General features: G+C 38.2%; 1 long non-coding RNA gene across 1 annotated transcript in view; it reads left to right on the forward strand.

Moving 5' to 3' along the window:
* The window catches only part of LOC308068655, a 63,157-nt gene that overhangs the window by 13,712 nt on the left and 24,305 nt on the right, over positions 1-25,140 (forward strand). The window contains exon 2 of the long non-coding RNA XR_013930048.1: positions 1-25,140. This exon is cut by the window's right edge and continues 24,305 nt beyond it. This is a non-coding gene — a long non-coding RNA (uncharacterized lncRNA).

Genomic DNA, 25,140 nt, shown 5'->3' on the forward strand with positions numbered 1-25,140 from the left:
ATCGAATCAAATCTCATTTGTGGTTTTGGCCAAAATTTCCATTTTCAAGATGGCAGAAGATGTTTTGGTGAAAAAGTTATTTTTTTGGGGGGAGGGGGAGAATAATCTGGGAAAATTTAATGCCAGTTTTCTTTGCTGGATAAAGCAGTTACATAAAACACCAAATAATTTACAAGCACCTATTCTCACAGTTACCTGAAATGGGGAAGTAACCTTTAACAGTGAAAATGTTCGGTCTAATCTATTCTGAATCACTCTACAAGTTTCTGCCTGTATTCCTTTTATACCAAAAATAGTGAAAGAACCTAAGTGGTACTCAATGGCATCCTTTTGGAGAGAATGTGGCTCAAACATGTCTCTTCACCCTGTTCTTGTTCTACAAGCTATGATTTTGTGTAGTATCTATTCAGAGGACAAAATAACAATTGGATAAAGTACCAGATTGTTCAAAGCTTTGCAATAGTCACTTAAGATTCAGACACAGATTTTTGACAGACCTTGAAAGAAACCATCTGGATGAAGATTGACAGACAAAATAAGTAACAAAAGATAACATCATGTGAGTTGGTAGACTGATTTTCTTTATGTGACTATGATAACTTTCAGATTCAGTAGGTAAGTGCCTGTTTCAGCTTTTGGTTGTAAAATATGAGCAAGTGCTACCCAGTATGTATTTTGAATGTGAGGTGTGATTTACAGCACGTGCATGTGGTATCGGGGAAGGATTTTTAAAAAATGAAAACAAAAATTTTAAATCCTTCTCTGTAGATAACTGACATAGATCTGTCGTGGCTTAAAGGTATAGAAACATTTAACCCAATCTTGAGAAACCACGATGACTTGCCAAATTTTTGAAACAAATTATATTAGCAATCATTTCAGGGTATTGTACAGAGAGACTCAGGAGGGGAAAATAATCTTGATACAGCGTAGATATTGTGAACTCAGCAATATAAGAGAAGATGTTTTACACTTTGAAGAATGGACTGTTTTCCTAAGACAGCTCTCACTTGCTCAGGTATAAGAAGTCCTTAGACTGCTTATTTAGATGCGCTGTATTTGCATATTCTGTTTGTTTCCTACCAGATCTAGAAGATTAAATAAAGAAATGGGGTAGAAAGAAGGAATGTTTTAAATCTGTGGTGGTAAACTGCCAAACCAGCATTTGCTAGCAACTTGATTTTCAGTCAGATGTCAGAATTACTTCTTCATTACTACATTGCTGTAAGTAAACTTCAACCACATATCCTATGGGACATATATACTCTTTGTGGTGGTCACTTAAGTGATGCTGTTATGTTAAAGCTTTCAAAGTTATGCCTACTTACATCCCATAGACAATCGTCTGCTTTGTCAAGTGATGTATCATATGATGCTGGAGTTTTGTGGATGTATAATCAGTTTCCCTCCCCAAAAATCTTGTTTCTAACCCTGAAGACAGTTTATAAATTACTTTCAAAAGTGATGTAGTATGTCCCCTTTACCTCACTGCCCCAGCCAGCTGGTTGGATTTTACTGGGAATTGGGTGGGTGAAGGCATGATGTAGTTGATAGATCAATAGCACGGTGTAAAAACTCTGTATTCTGTTGCTCTTCTCCAGCAACAATATTTTAACTAGTAGAATAAACAGTAGAACAAACATTACATGCACTGCTCAGCCTGTTGTTTCTCACCTGTAAAGTAAAACTGGCAAAACTGAACCTTTGCAGACACTCCCATCATAAAATAAGGAGCGTATTAGTTATGAACATATATGAAGTTTACCTAGAAATGGCCTCAAAGTTTAGCATCTGGAAAATTTTTTCCCTTTCTCCCGGCCAAGGATTTCCATTTCATAATGTTAAAGGAAGATAAGCACATTGTAGACCAGCCATTGAATGCTGTACTGACACTAAAGAACAGGTTTGGGAAACAGTTTGAGAGTCTCTGGAGCAGCAGATTTCAAACAGGCATGCTGCAGAGTGGAGAGGGAAAAGCAGTGTGCTGGAGCTTGTCATGTCTTGAATTTATAAACGTTAAGACAGAATTCAATTTATCTGTGGTGTGAGTTCATCACGGTAACCGGTGTCTTGTGTGAGAATAAAGAATGGAATGGTGTTTGGGACTGCTGATTTTTTCAGGTTGGTGATGATCCTAAGAAATACATACTTGTACAGCAACATTTGCTAAATATGTGTGACTTCAGTGAGCTTTTTTTTGAAATAAGTGGAAATTTTGCAAAGAGAGACTTCAAACCAGGGGTATTTCCTCCTATGTCTATAAAACCAACACTGAATTCAATATAGTGGCTTAAATTTGTTTTGCCTCAGCTCAACAGAAAAAAACCTGCAATAAGTACTTCAAGGGGAAGTGGCAAATTAATAATTTGAAAAAATTTGTATTGATTTCAGTGGGACACTGTTTTATGATCAGACTGAATGACATATCTTTAGGTAAGGTCTTCCTTTTTCTGCCTACTCCTAGCTGCTTAAGTTCAGCAAGGGCATTCATTTCAAAATGTCAAATGTGATGTATTATGTTGTATGTCCCATTTACTTCAGTGAAACTTTGATTTCCAAACAGAAATTGATGTTGACATCAGAAAATCATTCCTCGAGTTTCATTGTCTGGAAGCACGTAGGTACTGTACCAGCCTGCCTTTTTGGCTAGCCAGCCTACGGATTCTGTGGTTAACATCGGTGCTGTGCAGAGCGGATCCCTGCCTTGTGCAGATTGCCTTATTAATTCTGCTCAGACCTTGCCTTCCAAAAATCCGTGTGATGTTGTTTTCTCATCTCTAACCAAATATTCATCATTAATCTACTTTGGAATACAGCATGGTTTGTGACATGACAGTAATACATCTGACATAAGCAATCAGGTGAAACATAATTGTAAGGCAAGCAGGCCAGAGAAACAATTTTAAAAATTAATAAGGGAATAAAATATGTGCATTTTATATATTTGTTTTTCTTTGAACAGTTTAGATAGAAATTGTTTTCTATTTAAAAAAACCTTCTGCATATGACTTGTAATATAACTGCATGTGTGGACTGCCATCGTTCCAACAAGGGTAAGTGTTAAAGCTATGTTTTTTAACTTTTTGGAGTACTTTTACTTCTATGTGGAGAACTAATTGAGCAGTAGTGGAAAGGATAGATTCTACCTTTGGGTACGCCTGAAAATTTTTGGTTTGGAGTTGGTTTATAAATGAAGTATCCCTATTTGGGAAAAGATGATGTCAGGTAAACAAGAAGTTTGTTAGCTGCATCCACAGCACTGACAATTCATTGGAAAAAAAAATCAAATATTTACTTCAGTGGTGTTACACTGGGTTAGTTTGGTTAAGAATCAGGGGTATGTTCCAGCTAAAAGGCAAAGAGAATCTATCACACATTCTTTGAGTGGTCTCTTCTGAATCTAGTTATTTTATGTTTCCCTTCACATCTACATATTGCATACAGTAAATGTTCATTTTCTGAGGAAGGAGTGATCAAAACAGTAGCCGATGAGAAGAAATGACAAATGACAGGTACTACTGCTTCTTGTGCTTCTAAAATGCCATTTGTCATGCAAGTGTTTAGAGATCATTTGAAAAATAATGTTTTCTTGTGGGTGTCAATGGAAAAGTTATATGATCGTGAAGTGCTTCTAACTTGGGACATTTGAACCACAATTGGAGTATTTTTCATTTACATTTCACGGCAAAGATTACTTGGCAGTATTTACTCACCACAATAAATCATTGCCCACTCACAAATGGAAATTATTACAGCAAAATTTGAGTTCATTCAAAATGGAAGTTCAAGTTCAGACCAAGCTAATAATAACATATCCAGAAAGGAACACTGGAAAAAATGATTAAAGTTTGTCAGATTTTTACATGCCGCTACTGTTTATATTAAAACTTCTGCTTTTATACATGAGTAAACAGCTGTATTGTTTCTGCCTGTAGCCATAAATGTATTCATAGGGAAAAGCCATATTAGAACACACTCACGATCCTCCTGCTCCCTCGTTCTTCCAGCCTTATTTTTAGCTGGAAGGCTTCCTCAGCCTCATATGGTTATGCTAGATTTGACATACAATATGATATCAAACTTGTTTATTGCTTGCCAAGTACTTTTAGGGGAAAAAAAAAACCACGGACCAACACCACCATGATAAAAATAAGCCAGAGGTGAGCATCTGGTTCTGTGAGCCAGGATGGTTTGTTCTTGAGGAGATCCTTCCCGGTGCAAGTTCGGTGAATCACTGTCACGGGACCCTGCTGGTGGGATGTATTGCCTTTCGCCTCCCCCAGTACAGCCAGACAAATCTTCATCACCCGTTTTCCCAGGCCTCTTCATTCCCCCACAGCTCACAGAGGGTTAGTTAGAACACCTACGATGATAAACCAGCAGAAGGGCTTGTTTACGCCTGAAGATTTTGAAGGACTCGTGATTTCTGCAGAGGTGTTTACCCCTGCTTCCGCAGAGCAGGGAGCGTGCCCTGCCCTTGGTGCTGCACCTGGAAGGGCTCCGCCAGGCAGCCTGGCTCCTGAAAGGTGTCTCCTTTTCCCTCCCCTCTGTGGAAAGTGTGATTCGGTTTGCACAGCAGCTGTGGCCGCAATCTACTCCTGCAAATAAGCAAGACAACGCTAAGTTACTGTCATTCCTGTCAAGGAGCTGGTGCCTTGCCCGTGCTGTTATTTCATGTCTCAGGGCTTTGTAAGATCTTGACACATACTGCTTTGAGGATTCAGAGATCATCTTGCTGTTCAGGAGTCTCATTTGGTAAGTGAGATGGATGAAGTCTGACCAAAATGAAATGCTTTACTCTAAATGTCAGCCGTGCCATATATTCCTAAAGGAAAACATGATGCTTGAACTGGCTGCCTGCTGAGAGTTGTGCAAGCTCTTGGAAGAGAACTCTTTTGGATGTGAAATAAATGCCAAGTGGGATGTGCGCGGGAGGGGGGGAGGAGTGTGCGTAAGGCTGGCTTGCTGCCCATTGCTTAGGTTGCTGTGACAAAGAAAAGATTTTTGGAAATGGTGTGACCACTGAATGAAGCTAGTCTCAAAAAATTCCAGCCCCTAGTCTCTGGACTCGCCATCTGAATTTGGCAACAAGTAGGTTTCCCGAGCTTTATCTTACCTAATGGGCAGAACACTGATTTAAAAAGTCAGCTTTGATTTAAAATAGAAAGAAGTTTTGCTTTGTGTTTATGGAACTTTGAAGATGAAATACGCACGATTTCTCAGATCTGCTTGTTTTCCCTTATCCCTACTACTTCAGTTGCTGTTCTCTAGTGTGTAATACGTTGTAGTAAATGCCAATTGCGAAGATGAAGGCTTTTGGCCTTTGATATTTTGCCTTTTCCTATGTAAGAGGGGACTTTGTGCACACCCAGAAGCATGTCGAAGGAATCCTGTGTTTATATCTGGTTGGAAAGATAAAGCTTTGCAAACGATAATTTTTTTTTTCAGTTTTCAAATACCAGTAAGAATGTTTGAATTGAATTTCCTGACTATCAAGCTGAGCAAAGGATGGAAGTGAATAACTAAATTGCCTTTTGAAAGTGTGAACTGATAAGTACAAAAAAACTTTTTGGGATGTGGTGTTTGCTATGGCAGCAGGACAGACTTGGTGTGGGAAAGGTGTCAGCCAACTCCAGGTTCTTTTTTTTTTCTGTGGGGGAGGAAGGACCACTTTAATTGTTTAAAGGGAGGAATTCATACCCCAAATACCTGTATACATTGTAGCAAGATAAATGGGTGAGAAAGGGATCATGTATTTCTGGATACGGTTCAATCATTTGCAGTTGCATTAGGATACAGTTTTCATAACAGAAATCAAATAATAAATGTCATCTTATAAATCAATTACAAAATACTTGGGACTGAAAACAGATGTTCTCTGTGAGCAGGTTGTATCTTACTTGTTCATGCTGCTGCTGCTTGTGCTTCCTAATGTAAACTGTTGCACTAGTTTGTAGGGGAAACTACGTTATTGCACATGGTGGGGAGGAGTTTGGTAGTTCCTGTATTTTCTAACCGTAATGAAAGTGGAAGAATCCATTTGTAAGAGTTTGTGTGGGGGAGGTTAAGGATATCCAACATTGTTCGCTTGTTTTATGTCTGGAGAGCCTGTATCACCGTCTTAGATAGTTTGGATTGTTCTTTTGTCCATATTGAAACATGTAGTGTGGGAAAAAGGGTTTCTTTGTGCTTTGTTAGATAGTTATCTCAGCGTCTGTTCTTTTGGAATAATTTTATTTTGGAGGGCAAGAACAACAACTGACACTGCATTTCTCTGCAGAGACTTTACTGGTTATTTGTTGCCATCTTAATGTACTTGAACATGAACAAGTGTTACTACATAATGGATTATTTCCTCTCTTGTATTCTGTTTTTCTTATAATATTTAGCTAGAATATTAAGATTATTTTAGTGAATAGCAATGAAAACAAGTGACACTTGAAATGGGAAGCTGGTAAAATTGGGGAAGATGTTTTGGTATTCACATCTGTATATTTTACTAGGATATATGAATCTTTGCCTTTACTAAACTTGTATCTTATTTATTCATTCATTCATTCATTTATTTATATTAATCACTGCTGAATGCAGAAAAAACAGTAGGATATGTTTTGTGATGGATTTACACTTACCCCTATGAAAAAGTGGATCTCGGACATTTAATAACAGTCCATAAATAGTGATAGCATTCCCAATTTTCTACAAAGTTCTCTACAAAGAAATTCTGTTTACCTTCCTTCCTTCATATAATTGCTATACTGTTGTAAGATGTTCTTTGTCTTATTTTGATATTAGCAAGTCTGTGTTTGTCCTCCAGTAAGGTGAACTGCTGTTTCCATTGCAGCTTATTTTTCTGCCAGAAGTCTAGATCTGCTTCATGGCTTTCTTGGACTCTGTTGAGAAGAGGAAGTTTGATATATGTTACCGAATTGATCCTTTTTTTCCCAACATAAAACAAATGAACTGAAAATGCTTTTCTCCTGTGACAATACATGATTAAAAAACGATACTTTTAAGAATTGTTGAGGTTTTTTTCTTCAGGTCGCTTTGATTTGAAATAAAATATGTTAAATTTATGTGAAACACATTTCAGTCCTCTTTTCTACTCTCTAGTATTATGATGTATGCACAGCCCAATAATTCCTTTGAATTGTGTTGTGCTTCTATGTATAAGCACATACGTGTTTGATAAAATAAGGACCCTGATAGAACTTGATTGTTCCTTAGTATTGTAATATTATTAGATTGTCTCTTTTTATTGAACATTACATTCACACTATATATCGCTACAAAGAAACATTACACATGAGGTTGGGCCTTCAAGGTGTTTGCTTTATTTAATTGTCTTGTGTGCTTACACCAGTTCCCTTTTGGTTGTCCAGAGTTTCAAGAATATACATGCAGTTGGTCTATTTTTTTTGGTTAGTTTTGTTTTTTTCTTTTTAAATGAATCATGGTTTAGGCTTTTGTATTGTAGAATTTGATGGTAGGAAATACAACAATTAAACATTTGACTAAACTATGTGGGAGCTTCTTGGAGTGCTTGAAGGTTAGAAAAGCATGTTGCAGGAGTGGATCAAGCACAGCTGCTATCTGCCTTGGGAACCCAAATGAACTAGGTGACTTCTTGACCTCTTGTAGGTAATTTGGCTATGATTCTGTTTAAAATAATATGAACAATTATTGTGATTATATTCATATTTGGTTATCTTGTCAAAGGATAACTGAAGTGACACTTTCACATGAATGGTTATCCTCCATTTTTAAAAATTCAGAAATCCCATTGCATTGCAGCATACCATAGTGCTGATGAGCCATCTTAATGGAGGAAGAATGGCACCCATACTTGGGGCTTCAAGATAGAGGAGCATGCTGCGCTGCCGAGTTTTCTTCACCAAGTTCATGGCTCCTTTCAACATATTAGAGCTTTTTCTACCTACCCAAGTCCCTCTAGAACCATCACAGACTTCCTTAGAAATAGTAATTATAGTAATTAATTATCACTAATTCAGTCATATAATAAAATGATACCTGTGGGTATATTCCAATCACAGGAATATAGGTAATTTTGTATTTTGCATGAAAACACAGTATATATCTGCTCATTAAATGTCATATAGTGTAAACTGAATAAAATAAGTCAATTCACTAAGTACCACCTATACTTAATCCATTGATTTCAATCCTCCATATATTTTCAATGATTAGATAAAGAGCATGCAAGTATGTCTATTTTAATAAAAAATAGTAATATAATTTTCAAGCAGTATTTAAAATAGTATTCAAAATTGTCTTATGAAATATATGATGTAGAGAAGTTCAGTGCGTCTCTGAGGTATTCTAATTGCGACAGAAATGCCGTAGAAGAGCCAGATTTGATCTAAAACCACTAAACATAATTAGAATTTACCTGCGAAGTGTGTAGAAATATAATATAAATATCACTGCAGTTTGTTCTGTAGGTGTGCAGTGGCAACCCTATTTAGTCATCTGCCATATACCTTAATACAAGTGACTCGTTTTAATATAAAATAAGTTCATATACCTAGCATGGAATTTTCATCACATATGCATAGAGCAGGAATACCAGCCTTACAATGAATGGTCTTACTCTGCCTGTTCTAGGTTCATTTCTAGAACTTTGCGTTGTTTTGCTGCAGACTCTGGAATTTCCCCTTTGCCATAGGAATCGTGCTCTGAAGTATAGCAGGGTTCTGTTTAACTATATCTTTGGTAAATGGAGGAGTGAGGCTCAGCTTCTTTTCAATAGGATACCTTTTTGTAGGATTGTTTCTTGTACAGAACTACAATCAGAGTAACGTGTGTGATGTCGTATGGAAGTGGTGTGGTGGTGTATGTAGTATGGAGGTAGTACAGAGACTTCATTAAGCAGCTGATGCATATCAGCATTGATTCTTTTAATTGGTACTTCTACTCTTTCTTACTATCGCTCTCAAGCAAGCGTGTAACAGTAGACCTGCGAGCATAAATCCATATGGAGGAATGTATCAAGGTCAAAATGCTTCAATCACTTCTCAGAAATGCTCATTTTGCATTAACAATTGTGCCGCTTGAACAATTCGCAAGTTCAGGTTGAGGCAAAAGCATGCTATTTATTTTGTCAAAGGTGAGCTAACGTGATGCTCTGGAACCTGGAGAATAGATCTAATTATAACTGCAGCTTATTTCAGTAACATTTCAGTAACAGTGGTGGGAACTGTCACTTTTAGCAGAATGATGAGTTATATTTATGTTTCTTGCCCACAGTATCTAGGAACACGTTTGCTTACTGTAGCAAATTAAATCATGTCCCTTTCATAACCTGGGACCACCAAGGAGAGTACTACTAGCCTGTGTGTCCCATCCAAAGCCTCCATGCAGTCTTTTTCCCATCAGGGCATCTAATCAGCTGCAAGTCCTTTCTGCTTCCTCTTTTCCAGATGTGACAAAATCTTGGGCGATTACTTAAAAATTTCAGTTACAACTAGAATCTCAGACTTTTTGGAGTAAGACAAATCTTTTCGCTGATCTCAATGCTTTGTATGACAAGGTAAAAAAAAAAATACCACATTGCTTAAACTGAAATAAATTATAAAATGAGTGGGGAAAATTTAAATAAATTCTAGTGCAAATATTCCTGTAATTCCAGGGATGCTTTTATTTCACCTGGTGTCTTCATTAACTGAATGCTGTTTCCTACTATGGAAAACCTTTTATTTTGTTTTTCTTCCGTACTATTTGTAACAATAAATACTGTTTTGCTCAAGACTGAGAACAAGGCAGAAGGGAGGAGTTTAGGTAGTAAATATTTGTAAAGTGTATGGGGTTTCTTGTGCCTTGCTAGTTGAAATGTGTGCTGGTTCAGATTAAAGTAAAATGTAGGCTTTGCATTGTAAAAAGCTATTTAAAGAAAGCTCATTTTTATTCTGATATTGAGGATGTAGAAGTGGGTGAAGACTGATCAAGAATAATTAGTTATGAATATTTTATCCATGAAGGAGTTTTCAGTATAAAAATAAGACGACAAAGGCAGAAATGGATGAAAATAGCATTGGGGCATTAGGAAAGGGAAGGGGAAAAAATAATCCCTTCCTTCCAATGTTTCTTGTGGAAAGAGAAGGTGGAGATGATACTATAAGGTTAGGAAAATATGCCCTTTAACATGTGTGCAGACTCTGCACATATTTCAAGTTTTGCATTTTCCCATTCTCTAAATAACAATTATTTATCTGTTGGTCACTGGCGACAACGAAGTTAGATATATAAAAACATTCAGCAGAGGGGAATGATATTTATTTCTGTAGATATAACTTCATCTCCTCCCTTTTTGAGGTGACTTTTTCTTCCTTTTCCTGCTGGTCCACTGGATGGCTCTCTGATCACTTGCATGCTGTACCCAGGCATTTCTCTGTAGCGTGATGATTTGCTTAATATCGTACAAACACCTTCGCTTCTCAGTGTTGAAGGCAAATAAGATTAACTTCAGCAGCAGAAAAAATCAGACAGCATTTCTATACTGAGAGCAATAGCCCAGAGAAGGGCATGACTAGGGTTGCTTTGAAGGGCCAGCCTCAGTCTCTCCTGGGCAGCTGCTGTTTTATACCATCTGGAAATGTCTTGGAGGAGTGGCACAAGCAGGTGTAGTGGATTTATAGGCTGTAGCATTATTCAGAATGGGTATAGTTTATGCATATATCTGGGTTTATGGGTGAGAATAATTCTGCCCATCTTCTCAAGTAGGGTTTTGTTCTGCTAGGATCTGAGCATCCCATGTCCCAGCAAACCAGAACAGTGTGTAATTTTGCTATTCAGGGTAAGTATCCTACACTGTTTGAGAGGATGCTTCACTGGTGGTAGTGTCAGTATGAAACAGTTTGCTTGGTAAGAGGTGTTTGCAGGCTTGGCCTCGTGCCTTGCATATATACACACATATATGCAGTAGCTATACTCGGTGTCAGATGTACCGCAGTGTCCACAGCCTGATGATCCACCGTTTTGATAGGAAATGCTAACACCAGAGAAATGACTTCGCAGGCAGCTTTGGGCTGGGATGGACATGACTCTGGTTTCCATGTTTTTGATATTGGTTTTTTTCAGGTTTTCTCTTAGAAGAGAAATGGCAAATCAAAAGCAAATGCAGTCTAATCTGCACTCTGCAAAATGCATGTTGTATCTTCAAAAGATATCTAGAGGGGAAGTAAATCCAAAAGGCCAGTGATGCTGTAGTCGATTAAAACTGAAGAAAGCGAGAGCTTTTTATAGTTGTCTTTTCCTATAAATCACTGATTTCCTTTTCTTGGGAGATTGCCAGTGTAAAATCCAAGAATTTCTTGGCATTACTGAAATCGCAGGAGACCTAGTTTATATTCCCTGAACTATGCAGAACAGAGCTGGGAAATGTTCCATTTCTGTACCAAAGCAGAATAAACCTCTTAAAAAAAATTTAAAAAATCATGTACATTCACAAATTAGTATAGCACTATGTAGTGGCACTACTAGAAATTGTATCACAAGGAACTACTGCTTTACTGCAGTCTCTTTAGAAAAAGACTTAGTGCATAACAAATCCTTCATTTCTGTCTGCATTTGCTTCTCTGGGAAACGTGAGCTGTGCGTGCACTGCTAGCAAGGTCAGAGAGCACGAGTGGTACCTGATCATCTGCACTTCTTAACTGTAAGATCAGGTTTCTGGCTTTATTTTGGATCATTCCCTCTTGTTCTTGCTACAGCAAAGATTGGAAACTATCCAGGAGATACAGGGCGCCAGGGACCACTCCCTAAAAGCCACGTGGCTAGGATGCTACCAGGTTTGCTTTCCCCCAGCACTGACTTGCAGGCTTTGTGCCTCGAGCACTGCCACACCAGTGGGCTGATGCGGGGCGGTGGGGGTTTGTTAACTCTGCCTTCCTCTGCTTTTAGTTCTACACTGAATGTTTTCCTCTATAAAACCTTTAACCTGGGAGGCTGAGAAGGAGCAAATTTGTAGAGTTCATCTGCTGTGAAAGTGAGGGAAGCTGGACTAGTGGAACCACACAGCTGCCGTGCAGTAGATCAATTATTTATTACTTTAATGCAGTCAAGTAGTCTATTTATAACTTTTTGAGAAGTGTTCAGTAGTTTTTCCTAATTGCTAAACAGTCTGAAAATAGTTCCAAGTTCTTAAATGATAGAACCTCTTCTAATTAGCAAGATGACATTCTCTCCTTGTCTCAGCAAAACTTGCTTCAGGATCCTGTTAAGTTCTCAGCAGCATAGTGTGCTGCTAAAAAGATTTCCCAGAAATCAGCAATGTTTTGGAAGCTATTTTGAAAAACAACAAAATAAGCAAGCCCAAGCAGGACTTCATGTTAGAGCTGTACATGGGATAACACCTCTCACTGCACGAATGGAGTTATTCTAATGCTTTGGACCAAGTCTTTCCTTATTTGAGTTAAAGGGATTTAGCTCAGATTCCTAAATAGTGTTAATTCGTTGCTTGGTAGCTGTTGGAAGAAAGCTATTGATATGTGAGTGACCAAATAATTTGTCATAAGTCTACTTACTGGTTGTGTTTTTCCTTTCCTTGGCAGACAGAAGCGTTGTCTGGTGGGGTGGGGACTGTACCAATGATTGAGCTTGCTGGAAAAAGAAGGTCCATTGCTCTAGCTCTCCAGTGTAGTTCCTCTTACAGCTTCATGCTCAGAGCATCACCCTGCTGCTCAGGAAGGTACCCTGCTCTTCTACTGTACAGTACCTGTCTGTCTGCTGGGTGCTCTCCAGAAAACATGCAACCAGAAGACTATATATTGCACTTGTTCTCACATGAATCACAGAATGGTTTGGGTTGGAAAGGATTTTAAAGATCACCTAGCTCCAACCCCCCTGCCACGGGCAGGGACACCTTCTACTAGACTAGATTGCTCAAAGCCCCATCCAGCCTGGTCTTGAACACTGCCAGGGATGGGGCAGCCACAAACTTCTCTGGGCAACATGTGCCAGTGCCTCATCACCCTCACAGTGAAGAATTTCTTCCTAATATCTAATCTAAACCTACCCTCTTTTAGTTTGAAACCATTACCCATTGTCCTACTGCTACATGTCTTGTAAAGATGTAGCATTAGCCACAAGAATATTTTTGTCTCAAGAAACACCTGTAGCTTGGTTACTTCCTTCAAGAGAAAATCCCACTCGGTTTCCTAGGTTTGACAAATGCTCTGGATGAATTATTTTTTTTCTTTTTCATGATATGACTCCAGTGTTTCTATCTGTTACAAAAACTTTAAATTGCTGACTGAAAGATGTATGTTCTATAGCTCTAAGCTCAGAAGCAGAAGTGATGATCAAAAGGTACATATCAGTTTGCTATCTGAGTACTTTAATTTTTGATGCATTCAGTCATTGGAGAAGTAAAAGACTTCTAGTTCTAGAAAGAATGATAATCACAAGCAATGTGCATCCTCTGGCTTCAGAAATTTTATCTAAGCTAACGTTTATGAAGGAGACAAAGAGTAAGAAGGGTAAACCATCATAAGAAAAGTAGTAAAACATATTCTTATCTGGGACTAAAAACATGATCATAACAAAATTAGAAATAGAAAATTATAATTTTCTTTCTTAGTTTCATTTACTCTCACTTCATTTATATTTTAATAATTTAAAGTTTATTAAGTATTATTTTTCAGCTGGTACCTTATCTCATAATACTCTGGCAGTGGTAAAATAAACTGGAAGAGATTTTCAATTAACTAATATATTGCTAATAACTTTGTAGACTGCTAAGCAAAACAAAAATACAATTATTATAGATGGGTTTAAAATTATGAAGAGTTAAAACTGTAGAAAACAATTAATATAAAAGAAATGAGGACAACATTGTGCCTAGGTACTGTAACTGACAATTAGAGCAAATACAATTTTTGCTAGCTAAGAAATTTTTTAAGGGGTGTGTAGGTACATAGAAATAATGAGCTGCTTTTTTTGGTTCATTTTAAACACAGATGCATATATCTATACCTACATTTTTTTTACACATATATACATCTATATTTATGCAGACACACACCTCTTAATTGTATGTATAGGAAATCCACATACACATCTCTCAGAATTATATGTTTGTCTGTGATTGTTTTCCTCTTTGTTTACCCTATTAGACAGTAATCATTCTATTTCTGTTTGTATCTACTATTGCAATGCCCAGGAAGGGAGCAATCTGATTTTGCCCTAGAGATATAGTTCAGTTTCATATATTGCTGTTTTAAATGCTTTTCTGCCACAAAATCTAGATCTTTGTTTCTCTCTTCTAATGTGAGATATTGAAATATATTTTGCACATTTATATCTCTGCTCCTTTCACTCTATATGAATTCAGCTGTTCAAGGTAACAAGAAAGGGCAAAATGGAAGGAATTTTGGAATTTTTTAATCTAAGAGAATATTAAAAATGAACTTGAAAATGTTCATTTGGTAAGATAATTTACACTGGATATCTTTCTTATGATGAATGGTTTATGAAATATTATAGCAGTCTTAAAAGCCTTTAAAACTGCTTTATCTGAGAAGTTTGGAGTGCTTTATTTACTTTAAATTTGGTCTAGGTATTAGAGGCTTGATTTATGTTAAAGGATGGGGCAGGACACAGACACACACAAACCAAACTCTAAATCCAGATTTTTCAGAATAAAATTTGTTGAAATGTTAAGAGCTGTGTCTCAGAGCTCTGAGGAGGACACAAACAGTGGAAGAGAATCCTAAAGAGAGAAAGATCAGAGATTTCTAGATAGAATCATTTCAGTTGGAAAAGACCTTTGCAATCATCAAGTCCAACCATTAACCCAGCACTGCCAAGTCCATCACTAAACCATGTCCCTAAGCACCACATCTACATGTTTTTTAAGCACCTCCAGGGATGGTGATTCAACACCTCCCTGGGAAGCCTGTTCCAATTCTTCACCACCCTTCCAGTGAATTTTTTTTCCTAATCTAAACCTTCCCTGGTGTAACTTGAGGCCATCTCCTCTTGTCCAATTGCTTGTTACTTGGGAGAAGAGACTGACGCCACCTGCCTACAGTCTCCTTGCAGGTAGTTGTGGAAAGCAAGAAGGTCCCCCTGAGTCTTCTCCTCTCCAGCCTAAACAGTCCCAGTTCCTTCAGCTGGTCTTCATAGGACTTGTGCTCCAGACCCTTCCCCAGCTCCGTTGCCCTTCTCTGGACACGCTCAGCACCCCTACGTCCCTCTTGCAGTGAGGGGCCCAAAACTGAACACGGCATTTGAGGTGCGGCCTCACCAGTGCCGAGTACAGGGGGACAATCACTGCCCTGGTCCTGCTGGCCACGCTGTTTCTTGTACAAGCCAGGATGCTGCTGGCCTTCTTGGCCACCTGGGCACACTGCTGGCCCATGTTCAGCCAGACATCACCCAGCACCCCCAGGCCCTTTCCCACCAGGCAGATTTCCAGCCACTTTTCAAAGGAAGAAATTGTATTAGGGTTTTAACTTCAAAAATCTTTCTAGGACAGCAAGTCAGCCTTTGCAGTGGCGAGAAAAGGGACAAGCAGGAGAGAAGGGTAAGCTGATAGTCCCAGCTAACCTCAGAGGCAGTGGGGTTTCCACAGCCCAGCCATAACACAAAAGTATTCTTCGTAACAGAAGAGATCTCTACCTTAGTCATAAAGAAGATATGGCTTGACTCTGATAACATCTTGTTTTTCGTTTGAGACTTATATAATATTTCTAGACAGCTGTGGTGTCTTCATTTTCCTGGAGTAAGAAAGAACAGAAGATGATGAGGTCTCAACTTCATTCCCATAACTTTAATACTTACAGTGAGTCTCAGTGCAGCTGTGTAAAGAAGGTTTGCAGAGTCCATGGCACTGATCGCTGTGCTGGTGTAAGAAAAAATCGATTGACCAGTACCTGGGGGTTATCTCTCTTTTCCATGGTGAACTTTCTTGAGAACATCAATCTGTTGGTTTCATGCTGACATTTGAATAATACTGTTAAGGTCTGAGAACTTCTGCTAGCTCCCAGACCCTAGCTACTGTGCAGAAACTAATTATAGATGATTCAATGATAAAGTTTGGAATTCCATTAACTTGGAAAAAAAACTTGCAAGCTCTCATGATGATTTTCATATCTTCATGTCTGAATTGCAGAACTAAGCAATCAAGCGAGCTGTAGAAACATTGGCTTTTTTATGTTGTCTGACCTGCATGTTCTCCCTTTTGTAAATATACTTCTTTTTAACTGTAGGGTCTAAACAGATTTATATCAGCTCTGGAAACCAGGATGAACTAAATTCCCTTTTTAGGGCTATTCTTATGCCTGATCTCTACTATTGCTTCCTATTTCTTGGCTTTTTCCCTCCCTGTGGATGATGTGTTAATACTTTAGTGTCTAACTGAAGTGTCTTAGTGTTTCAAGAGGCTGGGTGCAAAGTTGTGGTGCTTGTCTGGTGCAGTTTGGGTGAGTAGTGGGGGATACCTAAGAGCACACTTGTAGCCAGAAATGGAATTGAGGATCCAGGAGAGCTGTAGTCCATCGTCTTAAGGAATACCAAAAGTACATGGGGGAAAAGCATCATGGTGTTCACAGGGCAAGGAAAACCCAGATCTTTGTCCACCACATGGAAACAATGTCCGTGTCTTGGAGACTTTACCTACGGCATTACCATCGTAGCTCCATGCAGGTGATTTATTTAAAAGAAATACAAACTCGTAAAACATAGTTTTGTTCAGAACCGGTGTGAACTGTCAGCACAACCAAACCATTGAACTCAGAGCTTTGTACACAGACGGTGAAGCTGCAGCAAATGAATATGTGGTCCGTTGGCAAGACAGCAGCAACTGTTAATTTGGGAAACAAAACAGGGAAAAAAGAAATCTCTTAGGCAGCTTGGGCTTGAGCTAAAATAGTACAGCAATATTAAAATCAGTAATTGCCAGGGGTGTTAATTAGAACTGGGACCACACATACAAAGTGTGTCTCACAATATCCTAAAGAAGTCATGTCTGAGTCAGGATAAAGAATAATGATTTTGCTTTAGCCTATCTTCTTGTATTAAGTATTTTTTTCCTCTGCACAATGTGTGCAGTCATCAGGGAAAAGAGCTTATTAGAACTTAAATGATAGCCAATACGTTCGCCTGCATCCTCTCAAATTTTGAATTCCTGTATGTCAGCTCCAAAGCTGCAAACTCAGCCACAGTATTGAGGATCTGGGAGCCCTAAAGCAGTGATCCACTGTTAATGGAAATTCCTTCATTTTCTTCAGGTTATTTTAAAATTTCTGACAAATCAAATGGCATTATAAAGACTTCTACCAGGTTTAGCTCAGTTTCATAAATCCTTTGGTGGATCATAAATATTTAAAGTTGATTATTTAAAAGAAGAAGGCAGATAAAGGAGGGTATTTACCTGTGAGCTAATTTAAATTAAAAATATTAATATATGACTGCATAGAATTTCCCTTTCTTTAAAATCTTACCTATCAACTGAGAGCTTCCAAGAGTAAGGTTTTTTTTCCTGACAACTTGGAGGCAGATGCCGATACAAACTGAAAATCTTAATGTATTGTCAGTTCTACATAAAAGTTTTTGTATTCTCCGGTCACATGGATTCACTGCTAATAAATGTTTGCACAGAAAGTTCATTTATGGTAATCTTTCCCACAGAGCAGCAATGGATTACCAGACTTAGTCCAAGGGCTAAGATGACCGCGTGATGATGCAGACTTAGTCTTTTCTGGAATTGATGGGACTTGGAAGGGCTCTTGGGCTAAGGGAGCATTTCTTGCAGGGTCAGCTTTGCTGCTGTGACTGCAGAAGCATTAAGGAAATAAACTTCCACTGAGTATCAAGTATTTTTAAGAGTATACTTTCTTTCCTCTCTGCTAGTCTTCAACAAGCCTATGTTACATCCAAAATTTTGATTGCTTTTACTGCAGGTACTGTACAAGAAAGTAAGATTGATAAACCAGTGCCACTTGCATATAACAAGAGTAGGGCTGAGGGATGATAAAGTGTGTGTAACACCCCAGGCTGTAGCCAGGAGGAAAGCAGCCTGCTTTCCACCTTCAGTAGCGGTGGTAGCCAGCCTCTCCGTGAGCGAGCAGAGCTTCGGTCCCATGTAATTGCTCTGCGTACTTTACTGCTTTGACTGGATATGTGTATCCTTACCGGGAGAGACTGGGATAATGATTTTACAGCTCAATGCTGCTTTTGATCCTGAAGTGTTTAATTGACTGGCGCTCTGCATTGCAAAGGTAAAAGCCTCTACTTATTTTTTCTTGCAAATAAGTGACCTGGCTCCCGGGTTTCTCAGAGTTAAACCAGTGCAGTAGCTGGTTGATGGGCTGATCTCAATGGGGTACATAAAACTTTGTAAATGCATTTAACGGAGCTTCCTATTTGTGTTGGGAGCTTAGTCATCCTACTCAAAGTTTGTCCATCTTGTGCCAGAGATATGAAGCAACAAGTTTCTACTAACAAAAAAAAAACAAACAAAAAAACCAACCACAAAAAAAACCCCCAACAACAAAAAAACCCCAAGAAAAACCAAGAAGAAAAAAGATTCCTAGTAAGTGCCAACATTAAATCACATTCCTATTCTTCCTGTTGGCAGCGTGCAGCCAGGCATAAGGCAGAACCATATGTGCTTCTCTTAAGTGCTGATTTGCTGAAGTGGTGTTAGCCAGATTTACGTGTTCTCCTTTAACTGTTAATAACTGTGTTCTGGGACACTGAGTTACGGTCCAGAAAATCACCATGCTTTTTTTCCAATATTTGTAAATGTGTTTTGGTGCTGGAATGAAAAAAAAAAAATTGTTTAGAAATATTTTGTTTACATATATGCTAATAATACACGTGAAACTCTATGACTGTACTAGACAAGTTTAGGTACAGTACATAAGAACAGGAAACTGGCCACATATTTTGTGTACAGTAGACATTTAGAGGTCATGTAGGACAGAAGTACCAAATCAAATGCTTCTCGTTTCTGGTAGCTTTGATAGCATTCCAACGAGCCCTTGCGCTGCAGTCCTCTCTAGGTCCCCAGTCCCTGGAGCACAAGTGATACTGGAGATGCACTGAACTCTGGTGAGGTTTGGAGTCTGGATTCAGGTCTCAAACCTTCAGGACTCTCTCTGTAATCTAGACCTATGTGTACTTAATAGTATGCTAAAAGTATTTTTAGTCCACTTGTTTGCTTGCTATTTTAGCCAGTATCTGCTTTGAATTATCTAAAAGAGGAATAGGTGAAAGAAGTGCTTTTGGCAACTACAGCAGCAGGCGAGCATTTCCCTTTTTGCCTTCACCCAGCTGAGCTGCAGCCTGTGAGATGCAGCCGTGTCCTGGTAAATAGCCAGTGAAGTGTACACCTTTATGAGTGACTAAATAAGACCAGATCAGAAAAGAAATTGCTAATTTTTTTCCCAATTTTTCTAATTTTTGTTTTCTAATAATTTTTGTTTTCTAATAATTTTTGTTTTCTAATAATTTTTGTTTTCTAATTTTTTACAGACTCTGCTGTGGGAAGAAATATTTTTGAACCTCCAGAAAAAGCAAGCATAAGTTCAAGGCTGGAAGAAGGGATCAAGTCAGCAGAAGTATAGCAGCAGCAACAGCCAAATACACGTAAGGTAGGTGGAGAGCAGCACTGCAACACAAAACTCAGACTCTACTTGTCCAGTCTTGTTTTCTTTTTAAAAAACAGGTAAGAAATTTGGAGTACAGAACCATGAATTCCTTTTCAAAATTGAAGTGCAATCTGTTCTACATATCTGTGAATGCAGATGGTCACTGTTCTTAATAATTAAGCATAAGCACTGACACACTTGCTTTGACTGAGGTAAAAATCATGTATGTAGCTTGTGGTAGTCACTCAGCTGTCCTGGCTACACTTTTAGCGAAACAGAGGCATGATGACAATTTTCACAAAAAGGATCTACATACATTTAGTATAGTAAAAACAAAATTAATTTTATAAAATAGAGCAAAACAGGTGCTAAATCTGAAATTGGTTTGTTGGTAATAGGAAGTGGCACCTTTCCCCCACATTATATTGCGAAGTTTTTTAGGTCACTTCTTTGTGTTTTGGCTTTATATAATATGTGTTAGTACATAATTTATAAATGAAGTTGGAAATGTAGTACAGTCCTTTATTAAGTTTATTGCTGTTGTGGATTATTTTAATTCCCGTCTTTTCATCCTTAAAATAACAAAGGAGAAATACCTGTCAGATAGGGAAAACCAGAGGACACCGTACTACTGGTACCTGTAATTCTCTGGAAGAAACAAGCATGGGAAGATGGTACTTGATAACTTGTAATAAACCAGACAGAAATGTAATTAAAAGTTTAGGAGGCAGAAATAGTCTTGGGCTGAATTATAAATGAAAGACTATATTAATACCTTGATAGTATTTATAACTTAACTTAAATACCTTATTTATTGATCTGGTCTCTTTTGCCAAAGTTTGGAAGTTAAAGGACTGCCATACAATCTTTTTCATGCGTGTTTGGAAGGAAGGTGAACCCAACCTCTTTATAGCATCAGCAAATTGCAATATCATTCTCTTTCTGTGTTTGCAGACTTCTGTATCATGTGATCTGATTCTTTTTTCAGTGTTAAGAAATACAATAGTCAATAGTAGAATAAATTTATGTTCTGTTCCTTACCAAGTGTGTGTGGGAAATAAAAAAATGAATTATTGTGATGGTCATAGCATTAGGTCATAAAAATTCAAATTTTCAGACATCTTTCTATTTGCTGCTGGTATATCATTTTCTTAGAATATGTTTACAGAAAATTCAAGAAAAACATGAGATTACATTGAGTTGAGTGTTCTTTAGCAGTGTCATCCTAATACAGAAACTTGCTCCCTTAATTACAGTGGTTGTAGTTAGTTTTCGTTGTATGCTGTTTCTTTTTTATTGCTGTGGATTGGAAACAACACCAGCAAAGTCAAGAAGGCTATGCTGGTGTAAAGCTGGTGCAAGTACAATGGAAATCAGGGTCTGTCAGTGCTGCAAGAACCTTCTTTTCTCTTCAAACAATCCATTTTCTTATCCCCTGCAATTTTCACTATTTATTGGCAGCAGTTTTAGGTCTTTTTTTCCAAGGCTAAGGGTAGTTTTTATTATGATTCAGATGCATGTTCACATCAGTGCTATCTCTAGAAACTAGACTTTTGACTTGTCAGGCATTGTATGATTAAACATATGGATAAATACTTATTTTGGCCTGAATGGTTTCAGCAAATCTATCACTTAACCTGCTTCCTTTGCAACTCTTACACATTTTAGAGCCCTGCAAAGATATTGCTCTGTCAATAATGGGAACACAGCTCTCTACTGAGATAAGGAGTGAAATATTCTTTTGCTGTCCATATAACTCAGGTTCACCTTTATTTACTTTTGAAAATAAATCATATGCTCTATAAGATGCTAGTCTTAATTACTTTTCTGTGAATAGAATCCAAAATTCCTCTAAAACAATATCGTGCCAGTGCAAGTTTTTAGTATTTTAATTTGAATTGCTAAAATTGATATTTAAGATGGGACTTTGGTGTGATTCTACCGTAGTGCTAGAGGGGAAAAAAAGCAACTAAAAAAATTCACCATCAGAAATTAAACAGCAAATACAGCTAATATTCAGAGTGTAAGTGAAGGCACTTTTTTTGGGGAAAAAAATAATTTAGATTAAATTGTAAATGCTGATGGAGAGGCAGGCAGATAGTTGGGCATATGTATGGGCATGTATGTCCAAAATGGAACTGTTGATTGCTAGCTGCTACCAGTCCAGGCTAGTTGTAAACTTTGTGAAGACGTGGACTAAACAAAAGAGGCGTGTGCTGAATTCTGTCATGACTAAAGGGACATGAGACAGAATCACCAAACAAGAGGCTGACTGCAGAGGAGGATGAACCACCTGGCTGTAGGAAAGATCTTGGAAGTAGAAGAAGGTCCTGGAGAGAAGAGGGATCTGTGGAGACAGGTGCTAAAGGAGCACCCAGGACCGGTAGCTGTGAGCAGCTGCATGGCACAGTGTGATGTGACTTTCTGTCCAACCTTCCTGGAACTCCCTCCTGAGGAGGGACCTGGAGACCAAGTGAATTTAGCACTGAAACAGTGGTGCAGGGAGCAGGTGTGGATGTGTGAAGGAGGTAGGGTAAAAGCTCTAATCTCATTGTTTCTTAAGTAAAGCCCAGCACCTAGACACATTACAGTTCGCTGTTTATCATACCCATGACAGGCGATTCTCTCCATGTCTTATAAGAATTTCCTTTGGCAGGCTTAAAGTGACCGAAACTCTTTTTATCTGAAATAACTGGAGTTTTTATCCATTTCAGCAAAATGGATGTTACTGATTTGTTTGTATTAAGATGTTTTGGTTTTAGTGTAATTGCTATGTGAAAGATAAAAAAGATCTATATATACATTATACACTTCAGATAGCTTGTGCTGTTTGCTAACAGATTATATTATAATTAAAGTGACTTAAGGTCTCCCAGAAAGTTCTTTAATATCTTTCAGAGTATGAAGATGGTAGGTAAAGCCTTTCCAAGAGCTTGTGTGAACGTTCTATGTTTAGGCTCTGGGTTGTGCTTGCAGCAGCAGTGTTACTGAAGTTGATTCAGTTAGTCCAGCCTCAGGTTCCTCCTGTTACCTTGAGCTTTTATGTGCAGGTACATGGCTGAGCTGTATTTACCCCATTTAGCATTTGCTTCCGAATTATTGTCGAGGAGTATAAGGAAAATGCACACTGAAGTCTGGAAAAGCAGTCTGGGTGCTCGTAGCAAAGTTTCTTGCTGCAGAATAGAATTATGGCGTTTGTCACAAATTTAGGATCAAAGTTGGACTAATGGGGATAAAAGACAGCACAGTATAATTTCCTCTTAATCTCAAAGATCCATGATAGTGTGTTTTCTTCCCTTTGCAGGGATGTTAACCATAGCCTAGAGATCAGCTGGGGAAGGCACAATGAAACTAAGAAAAAACCCAACAACTCCTAAGAGTTTCTTTCTACAAACAGGGCTAGCTCTGGAAATGAGTCTATGTGTACTGTGAAATCCAAACCCCTTAGGCCATATAGACTTTTATGAACATCTTTCCAATGTTATATCAAGTAGGTGCAAATACAAGAACAAATAGAGATTTAGGGAAATGAATACGTAAGTTTTAGTCAGCTTTATTTGATCTGTTATGAGGTATGATTGAAAAACATCAGCCTTATTTCTTCTACTTGGCTAAACATGAGGGTAAAACATGTGACCTATTTTTTATTGTGAAGCGTGGAATTTACATTTTTTTACACAATTATTCAACTGCTTTTCCCACCTCTCTTTTATATTGATTAATGAGCTTGTAGTTACTCTGAGCTTCAGAAAGCTTTAATACAGATGTTAAACAGTTTTACTGTGCACTTTGCCTGCCTGAATTTTGCACTCAACTTGGCTGAAATCTTTAGGTTAAGGAGGTAAATTTTTTCAAGCCTTAAAACTCTGAAAATGAAGAAATGAAAATCTGTAGAAAATGCCACACGACATGTACTCAACCCCTTTTGTCAAAAGGATGCGTAAGGCAGTATACCCACATTAGCAAGTAGCATGGACCCGTAGAGGTCTGATAGAGAGGAATAGCTGGTCATGAGGATGCTACATCCATATGAAATATACTGAAAGGAAGATTATCCTGTAGCATTTGTGGTTAAGTCCTGGCAGTTCAGAAAAGTGCTTTAGGCTGGCTCTTGGATACTGCCTTTTTGTGTGCAATTTCATCCTCAAAGAATTCCTTTCATGTGTTTCAACACTTCTCCTTTGGGAAAAGTGAAACAAGGTAATGATTGGGGTGTCTCTTTAAAAACAACAAAAATGACAGCCCTCGCGTGTTGTGTTGGAAAGACTTGGATTCTGTCCCTTGTCTCCTTGTGCTATTTTCATTTTTCAGAAGTCTTTGGGTAGTGTGGTGGTAATTCTAGCTGCAGCAGTACACCTCTGCTTGGAAGGACGGTGCATATTTCATTGCATCGTTCAATATGTCGTTTCACTAATGGAGCAGAAGTGTTTTTCCAGACCGTTTGTTTCTGTTCTGCTCTGGGAAAATAGTCTCTAAGAGAACAGAGGAGTCTTCTGAGACAAAATGGAGCCTTGGAAACCTTTAGGCAGCCTGCCGTGATTTGTGGGAACATGCCGGGTGTTTACATGTAAGCTGGGAGTGGGGTTTTCTCCTTCCCTTGATTCTTCTTGGCACAATCACAAGGTTGTTTTGGTGAGGATAAGTTGTTCAGGTGCTGTTTCTGGGACACTTCTAATGAGGGTGGTGTTGAAGATGATTGCTGGAGAACTGGGTGATTTTCACATCATTAACGTGTGTTTGGAGGAGCCTGACATTTAGCTAAAGTCAAAACTTAGGAGCATCACAAAGTAGCAGTTAGTATTGATTTTTGTATGTAAGGAGTCTTTGCTGCTTGTGTAGGTTGCTTGATTTTCCTGGTTTATAAATTATAGTCTTGCAGGATTTTGTTTGGTTGCTCACACTTTGGTTTCCACCTTCACTGCCTCTAAATCACCCTTGCTAAGTAATGGTCTCCTCTCCAAAGCCTTTCTAGATCTCTCAGAAAATCCTGAATGTGTTTCAAGAAGGGCACCTTAAACTTTTAATTTCATTTTCAAATTTTTACTTGATAGAATTCAGAGCATGAGGGAGATACTAGTATTGCCCTTGGCTTTTAATAGCTATGTTTTTGTCGGTGAAAATGTGATGGTTTGTAGTGCTGGTCTAGCTATTTTCACCTTGTCAGATATTGATATTGGTAGTGAATAATGCTTGTATGTGCCTCCTCCGATAACGTCTCCTTTAAAAGACAATTAACATAATTGGAAGCTTGGGTAAATAGTAGTATGTGTGGGAGGGATTCTGTCACCTGTTACGATAATGGTTCTTCAGGATGCCACATTGTAATTACACAAATGAATGGAAGATGTCTATCATGGTTGGGTTTTTAATTGATTGGGTAGCACAGGCTGCTAATCAAGCTAGAAAGAGCAGTCAAAGCCCTGTGTGGGAGTATTTCTCATACTGTTCTTGGGTTTGGGGTTTTTTTTTGTTTGTTTGTTTTATTGGTATTTCATTTTATTATATTCTCTAAAGACTAAAGGATAAA

The sequence above is a fragment of the Falco punctatus genome (genome assembly GCF_963210335.1).
Source record: "Falco punctatus genome assembly, chromosome: 8".
Lineage (NCBI taxonomy): Eukaryota > Metazoa > Chordata > Aves > Falconiformes > Falconidae > Falco > Falco punctatus.